This window comes from Rhodnius prolixus, unplaced genomic scaffold, assembly GCF_049639745.1.
Source record: "Rhodnius prolixus isolate KJV_2025 unplaced genomic scaffold, Rpr scaffold_14, whole genome shotgun sequence".
NCBI classification, from domain to species: Eukaryota; Metazoa; Arthropoda; class Insecta; order Hemiptera; family Reduviidae; genus Rhodnius; species Rhodnius prolixus.
This window is the reverse complement of record NW_027411594.1, coordinates 5,735,977-5,748,979: the sequence shown is the minus strand read 5'-3', so window position 1 is coordinate 5,748,979 and position 13,003 is coordinate 5,735,977.

Below are 13,003 nucleotides of genomic sequence, written 5' to 3'. Positions count from 1 at the left end.
ACACAGTGATGCTAACTTTAAACTGAATAAATTTTTGTGGTATCAACTAAAATTTTTAGAACATGCTATATAACAAAATAAATTATGTTTTCAAAAAAGCATTCTTTTTTTAAATCACTAAAATAATAATAATAATAACAAAAAGCCATATTACATATTAGACCTTCTTTATAACCTAATAACCTTGCAAGATGTACTTAGCCTATAACCCTATAAACCTTCCTAACTCTACAAAACACTCATACATACATACATATGGACTTCACACGTACAAATCAAAATAACTGCTAAATATACCAGTAATGAAGCTTCTAGCTTATTAAATTTAATAATAATTACAGCTAAAACATCCAAAAGTTGCAGTTATCAAAAATTTAATTTTCTATTTGTAATAAAATCAGGGAATAAGAAAGCAAACTATCAAAAAAATCCCTAGAAATACTGAAATTTTCCAATTAATATTAATTAGAATTTTATTTCATTACATTAAATTATAGCACTATTTTTTATTTAAATTAATTATTTGATTCCAAAGGAGATAAATTAACACCGTTTATAGGTGTTCAAATTTTACATACATTTGTATGTACAAATTTTTTCATAAAATTCCCCTTAGCCATCCAACTTGGATAATTTCGGAATATCTAACTTCTTATTTATAAAACTAATTAATATTTACATAATTAAAAGACCACACAAATTAAGGAAAGAAGTAAATGTTACAAAAGCGGTACAACTATATCTTATCTTCTGTTGCTAGACAGAAAGAAAAGTAAGAAACATTGAGCCAGTTTAGCAAGAAAACATGTACATTCCGGTAAAAAGAACAACTTACATATATAGACCAGCAATAAATGTTATCTTTTTATATTAACACACGAAGGAAAAATAAGGAAATCTGGGCCAGTTTAGCCTAAGAAATTAAGTTTTCCATCATTAAGAACCACAATACGTAGCAGCCTTTGATTATATAATAAGAGTGAATCTCTTTTTATTCACACATTGCTAAAATCGAGTGTAAAATAAGGAAAGCTGAGCTAGTTTATGCCGAAGAAATGGTGTCTACCGACATTAAGAACAACAATAAAAAGCAGACCTGGATGTTACAACAAGTGTTCATCATTTTCTATTCATTCACTGCTTAAAAAAAGGATTTATAAGGAAATCAGGGCAAGTTAGGCCAGAGAAATAGAGTTTTCCATTATTAAGATCCAAAATACAGAACAGCTTTCAATGTTACAACTAGGGTGGATCATTTTCTATTCACATACTGCTGAAGTCAAGGGAAATATAAGGAAATGTGGCTAGTTTAGCCAGACAAATGTATTTTCCGTCAATAAGAAACAAAATACTAAGGAGCCCAGGATGCTATAACTAATGTAGATCTTTTTCTATTCATTCTCTGCTAAAACAAAAGAAAACCAAGGAAATATGAGCTAGTAGGACTGAGAAATGGAGTTTTCCGTCTTTAAGAACCAAAATATAGTACAGCCCTGGATATTACAACTACGGCGTATCTTTTTCTATTCACTGCTAAAAGCAATGGAAAAATAAGGAAATGTGTGCTAGTTTGGAACAATAAATGGAGTTTTCCGTCATTAAGAACCAATATACAGAACAGATCTAGATATTATAACTATAGCGGATCTTTTTCTATTCATATACCGCTAAAAACGATGGAAAAGTAAGGAAACGTGGGCAAGTTTGGCAATATAAATGAAGATTTTCGTCATTAAGAACGATAATACAGACCAGACCTGCATGTTACAACTATGGTCGATCTTTTTCTATTCACACACTGTTAAAAACGATGGAAAAATAAGGAAATGGGTGCTAGTTTGGCTAAATAACTGGGGTTGTACGTAATTAAGAACCATAATGCAGAGCAACCCTAGATATTACAACTAGGGTGGATCTTTTTCTATGCATTGACTACTAAAAGCGATGGAAAAATAAGGAAATGTGTGCTAGTTTGGAACAATAAATGGAGTTTTCCGTCATTAAGAACCAAAATACAGAACCGCCCCAGATATTACAACTTTGGTAGATCCTTTTCTATTCAGACACCGCTAAAAACGATGGAAAAATAAGGAAAAGGGTGCTAGTTTGGCAATATAAATGCAGTTTTCCGTCATTAAGAACCAAAATACAAAACAGACCAAGATATTATAACTATGGTGGATCTTTTTCTATTCACAAAACGCTAAAAACGATGGAAAAGTAAGGAAACGTGGGCAAGTTTGGCAATATAAATGCAGTTTCCCGACAATAAGAATTGAAATACAGAGCAGCCTTAGATATTACAACTCATGTGGATCTTTTTCTTTCACACAATGTTAAAGACGATGGAAAAATAAGGAAATGGGTGCTAGTTTGGCTAAATAACTGGAGTTTTCCGTAATTAAGAACCATATTGCAGAGCAGCACTAGAAATTACCACTAAGATGGAACTTTTTCTTTTCATCACCGCTAAAGACGATGGAAAAGTAAGGAAATGTGTTCAAGTTTGGCAATATAAATACAGTTGTCCGTCATTAAGAACCGAAATAGCGGTCAGCCGTAGTTATTACAACTAGGGTGGATCTTTTCCTATTCATCGACTGCTAAAAGCGATAGCAAATTAAGAAAATGTATACTAGTTTGGCTAAATTAATGGAGTTTTCCATCATTAAGAACCAAATTAAACGAGCCGCATTAAATCTTACAACTCGTGTAGATCTTTTTCTATTCAAACACCGCTAAAAACGATGGAAAATTAAGGAAATGTTTGTAAGTTTGCTTAATGAATATACTTTTCCGTCAATAAGAACCAAAATACAAACGAGCCCACGATATTACAACTATGGACGATCTTTTTATATTCACACACTGTTAAAAATGATGGAAAAATAAGGAAATGTGTGCTAGTTTGGCTTAATAACTGGAGTTTTCCGTAATTAAGAACCATAATGCAGAGCAGCACTAGAAATTACCACTAGGGTGGATCTATTTCTTTTCACACACCGCTAAAGACGATGGAAAAGTAAGGAAACGTGTGCAAGATTGCTTAATGAATAGACTCTTCCGTCATTAAGAACCAAAATACAGAGCAGCCCCAGATTTTACATCTTCGGTAGATGCTTTTCTATTCAGACACCGCTAAAAACGATGGAAAAATAAGGAAATGTGTGCTAGTTTGGAACTATAAATGGAGTTTTCCGTCATTAAGAACCAAAATACAAAACAGACCTAGATATTATAACTATGGTGGATCTTTTTCTATTCATATACCGCTAAAAACGATGGAAGAGTAAGGAAATATGAGCAAGTTTGGCAATATAAACGCAGTTTTCCGTCTTTAAGATCCGAAATAACGGTAAGCCGTAGATATTATAACTAAGGTGGATCATTGTCTAATGATTGACTGCTGAAAATGATGGAAAAATAAGAAAATATGTGCTACTTTGGCTATATAAATGTAGTTTTCCGTCATTAAAAACCAAAATAGAGAACAGACCTAGATATTATAACTATGGTGGATCTTCTCCTATTCATATACCGCTAAAAACGTTGGAAAAGTAAGGAAATATGTGCTAGTTTGGCTAAATAAATGAAGTTTTCCGTCATTAAGAACGATAATACAGAGCAGACCTGGTTGTTACAACTATGGTCGATCTTTTTCTATTCACACACCGCTAAAAATGATGGAGAAGTAGGGAAAGGTGTGCTAGTTTGGCTAAATAAATGAAGTTTTCCGTCATTAAGAACGATAATACAGAGCAGACCTGGTTGTTACAACTATGGTCGATCTTTTTCTATTCACACACCGCTAAAAACGATGGAAAAATAAGGAAATGTGTGCTAGTTTGGCTAAATAAATGAAGTTTTCCGTCATTAAGAACGATAATACAGAGCAGACCTGGTTGTTACAACTATGGTCGATCTTTTTCTATTCACACACCGCTAAAAATGATGGAGAAGTAGGGAAAGGTGTGCTAGTTTGGCTAAATAAATGAAGTTTTCCGTCATTAAGAACGATAATACAGAGCAGACCTGGTTGTTACAACTATGGTCGATCTTTTTCTATTCACACACCGCTAAAAACGATGGAAAAATAAGGAAATGTGTGCTAGTTTGGCTAAATAAATGAAGTTTTCCGTCATTAAGAACGATAATACAGAGCAGACCTGGTTGTTACAACTATGGTCGATCTTTTTCTATTCACACACCGCTAAAAACGATGGAAAAATAAGGAAATGTGTGCTAGTTTGGCTAAATAAATGAAGTTTTCCGTCATTAAGAACGATAATACAGAGCAGACCTGGTTGTTACAACTATGGTCGATCTTTTTCTATTCACACACCGCTAAAAACGATGGAAAAATAAGGAAATGTGTGCTAGTTTGGCTAAATAAATGAAGTTTTCCGTCATTAAGAACGATAATACAGAGCAGACCTGGTTGTTACAACTATGGTCGATCTTTTTCTATTCACACACCGCTAAAAACGATGGAAAAATAAGGAAATGTGTGCTAGTTTGGCTAAATAAATGAAGTTTTCCGTCATTAAGAACGATAATACAGAGCAGACCTGGTTGTTACAACTATGGTCGATCTTTTTCTATTCACACACTGCTAAAAACGATGGAAAAATAAGGAAATGTGTGCTAGTTTGGCTAAATAAATGAAGTTTTCCGTCATTAAGAACGATAATACAGAGCAGACCTGGTTGTTACAACTATGGTCGATCTTTTTCTATTCACACACCGCTAAAAACGATGGAAAAATAAGGAAATGTGTGCTAGTTTGGCTAAATAAATGAAGTTTTCCGTCATTAAGAACGATAATACAGAGCAGACCTGGTTGTTACAACTATGGTCGATCTTTTTCTATTCACACACCGCTAAAAACGATGGAAAAATAAGGAAATGTGTGCTAGTTTGGCTAAATAAATGAAGTTTTCCGTCATTAAGAACGATAATACAGAGCAGACCTGGTTGTTACAACTATGGTCGATCTTTTTCTATTCACACACCGCTAAAAACGATGGAAAAATAAGGAAATGTGTGCTAGTTTGGCTAAATAAATGAAGTTTTCCGTCATTAAGAACGATAATACAGAGCAGACCTGGTTGTTACAACTATGGTCGATCTTTTTCTATTCACACTCCGCTAAAAACGATGGAAAAGTAAGGAAATATGTGCTAGTTTGGCTAAATAAATGAAGTTTTCCGTCATTAAGAACCGAAATAGATGTCAGCCGTAGATATTACAACTAGGGTGGATCTTTTCCTATTCATTGACTGCTAAAAGCGATGGAAAATTAAGGAAACGTGGGAAAGTTTGGCAATATAAATGCAGTTATCCGTTAATAAGAACTGAAATACAGAGCAGCCCTAGATATTACAACTAGGGTTGATCTTTTTCTATGCATTGACTGCTAAAAGCGTGGGAAAAATAAGGAAAAGTGTGCTACTTTGGAACAATAAATGGAGTTTTCTGTCATTAAGAACGATAATATAGATCAGACCTGGTTGTTACAACTATCGTCGATCTTTTTTTATAACATACCGCTAAAAACGATGGAAAAGTAGGGAAATATGTGCTCGTTTGGCTATATAAAAGGAGTTTTCCGTCATTAACAATCAAAAGACAGAGCAGACCTGGTTGTTACAACTATCGTCGATCTTTTTTTATTCACATACCGCTAAAAATGATGGAGAAGTAGGGAAATATGCGCTAGTTTGGCTAAATAAATGAAGTTTTCCGTAATTAAGAACCATAATGTAGAGCAGCCCTAGATATTACAACTAAAGTGGATCCTTTTCTATTCAGACACCGCTAAAAACGATGGAAAAATAAGGAAACGTTTGCAACTTTGCTTAATGAATAGACTTTTCCGTCAATAAGAACCAAAATACAGAGCAGCATTAGATATTACAACTCAGGTGGATATTTTTCTATTCACATACTGCTAAAAACGATGGAAAACTAAGGAAAAGTGTTCTAGTTTGGCTAAATAACTGAAGTTTTCTGTAATTAAGAGCCATAATGTAGAGCAGCCCTAGATATTACAACTAGGGTTTATCTTTTTCTATGCATTGACTGCTAAAAGCGAGGGAAAAATAAGGAAATGTATGCTAGTTTGGAACTATAAATGGAGTTTTCCGTTATTAAGAACCAAAATACAGAACAACCACAGATATTACAACTTCGGTAGATTTTTTTCTATTCAGGCACTGATAAAAACGATGGAAAAATAAGGAGATGTGTGTTAGTTTGGCAATATAAATGCAGTTTCCCGTCTTTAAGAACCGAAATACAGAACAGCCCCAGATATTACAGCTTCAGTAGATCCTTTTCTATTCAGACACCGCTAAAAACGATGGAAAAATAAGGAAATGTGTTCAAGTTTGGCAATATAAATGCAGTTTTCCGTCTTTATGAACCAAAATAGCGGTCAGCCGTAGATATTACAACTAGGGTGGATCTTTTCCTATTCATTGACTACTAAAAGCGATGGAAAATTAAAGAAATGTGTGCTAGTTTGGCTAAATAACTGGAGTTTTTCGTCAATAAGAACCAAAATACGAAACAGACCTAGATATTACAACTGAGGTGGATCTTTATATATTCACACACTGCTAATAACGATAGAAAACTAAGGAAATGTGTGCTACTTTGGCTAAATAACTGGAGTTTTTCGTCAATAAGAACCAAAATACGAAACAGACCTAGATATTACAACTGAGGTGGATCTTTATATATTCACACACTGCTAATAACGATAGAAAACTAAGGAAATGTGTGCAAGTTTGGCTAAATAAATGAAGTTTTCCGTCATTAAGAACGATAATACAGAGCAGATCTGGTTGTTACAACTATGGTCGATCTTTTTTTATTCACATACCGCTAAAAACGATGGAAAAGTAAGGAAATATGTGCTAGTTTGGCTATATAAATGGAGTTTTCCATCATTAACGATCAAAAGACAGAGCAGACCTGGATGTTACAACTATGGTCGATCTTTCTCTATTCACACAATGTTAAAAATGATGGAAAAATAAGGAAATGGGTGCTAGTTTGGCTAAATAGCTGGAGTTTTCCGTCATGAAGGACAAATATAAGATGTTACAACCAAGCTGGATCAATTTCTATTCAAACACGTCTAAAAAAGATAGAAAAATAGGAAAATGTATTCTAGTTTGGCAACAGAAAGAATGTTTTCCGTCATTAAGAACCAAAATACAGAACAGCCTCAGATATTACAACTTCAGTAGATCCTTTTCTATTCAGACACCGCTAAAAACGATGGAAAAATAAGGAAATGTGTTCTAGTTTGGCAACAGAAAGAATGTTTTCCGTCATTAAGAACCAAAATACAGAACAGCCCCAGATATTACAACTTCAGTAGATCCTTTTCTATTCAGACACCGCTAAAAACGATGGAAAAATAAGGAAATGTGTGCTAGTTTGGCTAAATAAATGAAGTTTTCCGTCATTAAGAACCAAAATACAGAACAGCCCCAGATATTACAACTTCAGTAGATCCTTTTCTATTCAGACACCGCTAAAAACGATGGAAAAATAAGGAAATGTGTGCTAGTTTGGCTAAATAAATGGAGTTTTCCGTAAATAAGAACCAAAATACAGAGCAGACCTAATTGTTACAACTATGGTCAAAAAGATTTTCGTCATTAAGAACGATGATACTGAGCTGACCTGGTTGTTACAACTATGGCAAATCTTTTTTTATTCACACACCGCTTAAAATGATGGAAAAGTAAGGAAATATGCGCTAGTTTGGCTATATAAATGGAGTTTTCCGTAATTAAGAACCGTAATGTAGAGCAGCGCTAGATATTACAACTAGGGTGGATCATTTTCTATGCATTGACTGCTAAAAGCGAGGGAAATGTATGCTAGTTTGGAACAATAAATGGAGTTTTCCGTCATTAAGAACCAAAATTGAGAACAGCCCCAGATATTACAACTTCGGTAGATCCTTTTCTATTCAGACACCGCTAAAAACGATGGAAAAATAAGGAAATGTGTGCTAGTTTGGCAATATAAATACAGTTTTCTGTCATTAAGAACCAAAATACAAAACGGATTTAGATATTATAACTATGGTGGATCTTTTTCTATTCATATACCGCTAAAAACGATGGAAAAGTAAGGAAATATGTGTAAGTTTGGCAATATAAATGCAGTTTTCCGTCTTAAAGAACCGAAATAGATGTCAGCCGTAGATATTACAACTAGGGTGGATCTTTTCCTATTCATTGACTGCTAAAAGCGATGGAAAATTAAGGAAACGTGGGAAAGTTTGGCAATATAAATGCAGTTATCCGTCAATAAGAACTGAAATACAGAGCAGCCTTAGATATTACAACTCATGACGATCTTTTTCTATTCACAAACTGTTAAAAATGATGGAAAAGTAAGGAAATTGGTACTAGTTTGGCTAAATAACTGGAGTTTTCCGTCATGAAGGACAAATATAATGACCAACCCTGGCTGTTACAACCAGGCTGGATGAATTTCTGTTCAAACACGTCTAAAAATGATAGAAAAATAGTAAATGTGTTCTAGTTTGGCAACAGAAAGAATGTTTTCCGTCATTAAGAACCAAAATACAGAACAGCCCCAGATATTACAACTTCAGTAGATCCTTTTCTATTCAGACACCGCTAAAAACGATGGAAAAATAAGGAAATGTGTTCAAGTTTGGCAATATAAATGCAGTTTTCCGTCTTTAAGAACCAAAATAGCGGTCAGCCGTAGATATTACAACTAGGGTGGATCTTTTCCTATTCATTGACTACTAAAAGCGATGGAAAATTAAGGAAATGTGTGCTAAATGTGCTAAAGAAATGGAGATTTTCGTCAATAAGAACCAAAATATAGAGCAGAGTTAATTGTTACAACTATTGTCGATCTTTTTCTATTCACACAACGCTAAAAACGATGGAAAAGTAAGGAAACGTGGGAAAGTTTGGCAATATAAATGCAGTTATCCGTCAATAAGAACTGAAATACAGAGCAGCCTTAGATATTACAACTCATGACGATCTTTTTCTATTCACAAACTGTTAAAAATGATGGAAAAGTAAGGAAATTGGTACTAGTTTGGCTAAATAACTGGAGTTTTCCGTCATGAAGGACAAATATAATGACCAACCCTGGCTGTTACAACCAGGCTGGATCAATTTCTATTCAAACACGTCTAAAAATGATAGAAAAATAGGAAAATGTGTTCTAGTTTGGCAACAGAAAGAATGTTTTCCGTCATTAAGAACCAAAATACAGAACAGCCCCAGATATTACAACTTCAGTAGATCCTTTTCTATTCAGACACCGCTAAAAACGATGGAAAAATAAGGAAATGTGTTCAAGTTTGGCAATATAAATGCAGTTTTCCGTCTTTAAGAACCAAAATAGCGGGCAGCCGTAGATATTACAACTACGGTGGATCTTTTTCTATGCATTGACTGCTAAAAGCGATGGAAAAATAAGGAAATGCACACATTTGTGCTATATGAAAACTAGCACACTAGTTTGGAACAAAAAATGGGGTTATCCGTCATTAAGAACCAAAATACAGAGCAGACCTAATTGTTACAACTATGGTCGATCTTTTTCTATTCACACACTGCTAGTGTGCTAGTTTGGCTAAATAAATGGTGCTTTAAGTATATAAGAACCAAAATCCAGAGCAGCCCTAGATATTACAACTAGGGTGGATCTTTTCTTATTCATTGACTGCTAAAAGCGATGAAAAATAAGGAAATGTGTGTTAGTTAGTCTATATAAATGGAATTTTCCGTTAATAAGATCCAAAATACAGAACGGATTTAGATATTATAACTATAGTGGATCTTTTTCTATTCATATACCGCTAAAAACGATGGAAAAATAAGGAAATGTGTGCTAGTTTGGCTAAATAAATGGAGTTTTCCGTAAATAAGAACCAAAATACAGAGCAGACCTAATTGTTACAACTATGGTCAAAAAGATTTTCGTCATTAAGAACGATGATACTGAGCTGACCTGGTTGTTACAACTATGGCAAATCTTTTTTTATTCACACACCGCTTAAAATGATGGAAAAGTAAGGAAATATGCGCTAGTTTGGCTATATAAATGGAGTTTTCCGTAATTAAGAACCGTAATGTAGAGCAGCGCTAGATATTACAACTAGGGTGGATCATTTTCTATGCATTGACTGCTAAAAGCGAGGGAAATGTATGCTAGTTTGGAACAATAAATGGAGTTTTCCGTCATTAAGAACCAAAATTGAGAACAGCCCCAGATATTACAACTTCGGTAGATCCTTTTCTATTCAGACACCGCTAAAAACGATGGAAAAATAAGGAAATGTGTGCTAGTTTGGCAATATAAATACAGTTTTCTGTCATTAAGAACCAAAATACAAAACGGATTTAGATATTATAACTATGGTGGATCTTTTTCTATTCATATACCGCTAAAAACGATGGAAAAGTAAGGAAATATGTGTAAGTTTGGCAATATAAATGCAGTTTTCCGTCTTAAAGAACCGAAATAGATGTCAGCCGTAGATATTACAACTAGGGTGGATCTTTTCCTATTCATTGACTGCTAAAAGCGATGGAAAATTAAGGAAACGTGGGAAAGTTTGGCAATATAAATGCAGTTATCCGTCAATAAGAACTGAAATACAGAGCAGCCTTAGATATTACAACTCATGACGATCTTTTTCTATTCACAAACTGTTAAAAATGATGGAAAAGTAAGGAAATTGGTACTAGTTTGGCTAAATAACTGGAGTTTTCCGTCATGAAGGACAAATATAATGACCAACCCTGGCTGTTACAACCAGGCTGGATGAATTTCTGTTCAAACACGTCTAAAAATGATAGAAAAATAGTAAATGTGTTCTAGTTTGGCAACAGAAAGAATGTTTTCCGTCATTAAGAACCAAAATACAGAACAGCCCCAGATATTACAACTTCAGTAGATCCTTTTCTATTCAGACACCGCTAAAAACGATGGAAAAATAAGGAAATGTGTTCAAGTTTGGCAATATAAATGCAGTTTTCCGTCTTTAAGAACCAAAATAGCGGTCAGCCGTAGATATTACAACTAGGGTGGATCTTTTCCTATTCATTGACTACTAAAAGCGATGGAAAATTAAGGAAATGTGTGCTAAATGTGCTAAAGAAATGGAGATTTTCGTCAATAAGAACCAAAATATAGAGCAGAGTTAATTGTTACAACTATTGTCGATCTTTTTCTATTCACACAACGCTAAAAACGATGGAAAAGTAAGGAAACGTGGGAAAGTTTGGCAATATAAATGCAGTTATCCGTCAATAAGAACTGAAATACAGAGCAGCCTTAGATATTACAACTCATGACGATCTTTTTCTATTCACAAACTGTTAAAAATGATGGAAAAGTAAGGAAATTGGTACTAGTTTGGCTAAATAACTGGAGTTTTCCGTCATGAAGGACAAATATAATGACCAACCCTGGCTGTTACAACCAGGCTGGATCAATTTCTATTCAAACACGTCTAAAAATGATAGAAAAATAGGAAAATGTGTTCTAGTTTGGCAACAGAAAGAATGTTTTCCGTCATTAAGAACCAAAATACAGAACAGCCCCAGATATTACAACTTCAGTAGATCCTTTTCTATTCAGACACCGCTAAAAACGATGGAAAAATAAGGAAATGTGTTCAAGTTTGGCAATATAAATGCAGTTTTCCGTCTTTAAGAACCAAAATAGCGGGCAGCCGTAGATATTACAACTACGGTGGATCTTTTTCTATGCATTGACTGCTAAAAGCGATGGAAAAATAAGGAAATGCACACATTTGTGCTATATGAAAACTAGCACACTAGTTTGGAACAAAAAATGGGGTTATCCGTCATTAAGAACCAAAATACAGAGCAGACCTAATTGTTACAACTATGGTCGATCTTTTTCTATTCACACACTGCTAGTGTGCTAGTTTGGCTAAATAAATGGTGCTTTAAGTATATAAGAACCAAAATCCAGAGCAGCCCTAGATATTACAACTAGGGTGGATCTTTTCTTATTCATTGACTGCTAAAAGCGATGAAAAATAAGGAAATGTGTGTTAGTTAGTCTATATAAATGGAATTTTCCGTTAATAAGATCCAAAATACAGAACGGATTTAGATATTATAACTATAGTGGATCTTTTTCTATTCATATACCGCTAAAAACGATGGAAAAGTAAGAAAATGTGTGCTAGTTTGGCTAAATAAATGGAGTTTTCCGTAAATAAGAACCAAAATACAGAGCAGTCCTGGATGTTGCAACAAGAGTGGATCTTTTTCTTTTCATACACCGCTAAAAACGATGGAAAAGTAAGGAAACGTGTGGAAGTTAGGCTTAATAAATAGAGTTCTCCATCATTTTGAAACAATATAGCGGTCAGCCGTAGATATAACAACTCAGGTGGATCTTTGTCTAATCATTGACGGCTGAAAATGATGGAAAACTAAGGAAATGTGTGCTAGTTTGGCTAAATAACTGGAGTGTTCCGTCATTAAAAGCCAAAATACAGAACAGACCTAGATATTACAACTGAGGTGGATCTTTATATATTCACACACTGCTAATAACGATGGAAAACTAAGGAAATGTGTGCTAGTTTGGCTAAATAACTGGAGTTTCTCGTCATGAAGGACAAATATAATGACCAACCCTGGCTGTTACAACTAGGCTGGTTCATTTTCTATTCAAACACGTCTAAAAATGATAGAAAAATAAGGAAATGTGTGCTAGTTTGGCAATATAAATGTAGTTTTCCGTCATTAAGAACTAAAATACAGAACGGATTTAGATATTATAACTATGGTGGATCTTTTTCTATTCATATACCGCTAAAAGCGATGGAAAAGTAAGAAAATATGTTCAAGTTTGGCAATATAAATGCAGTTTTCTGTCTTTAAGAACCAAAATAGCGGTCAGCCCCAGATATTACAACTTCAGTAGATCCTTTTCTATT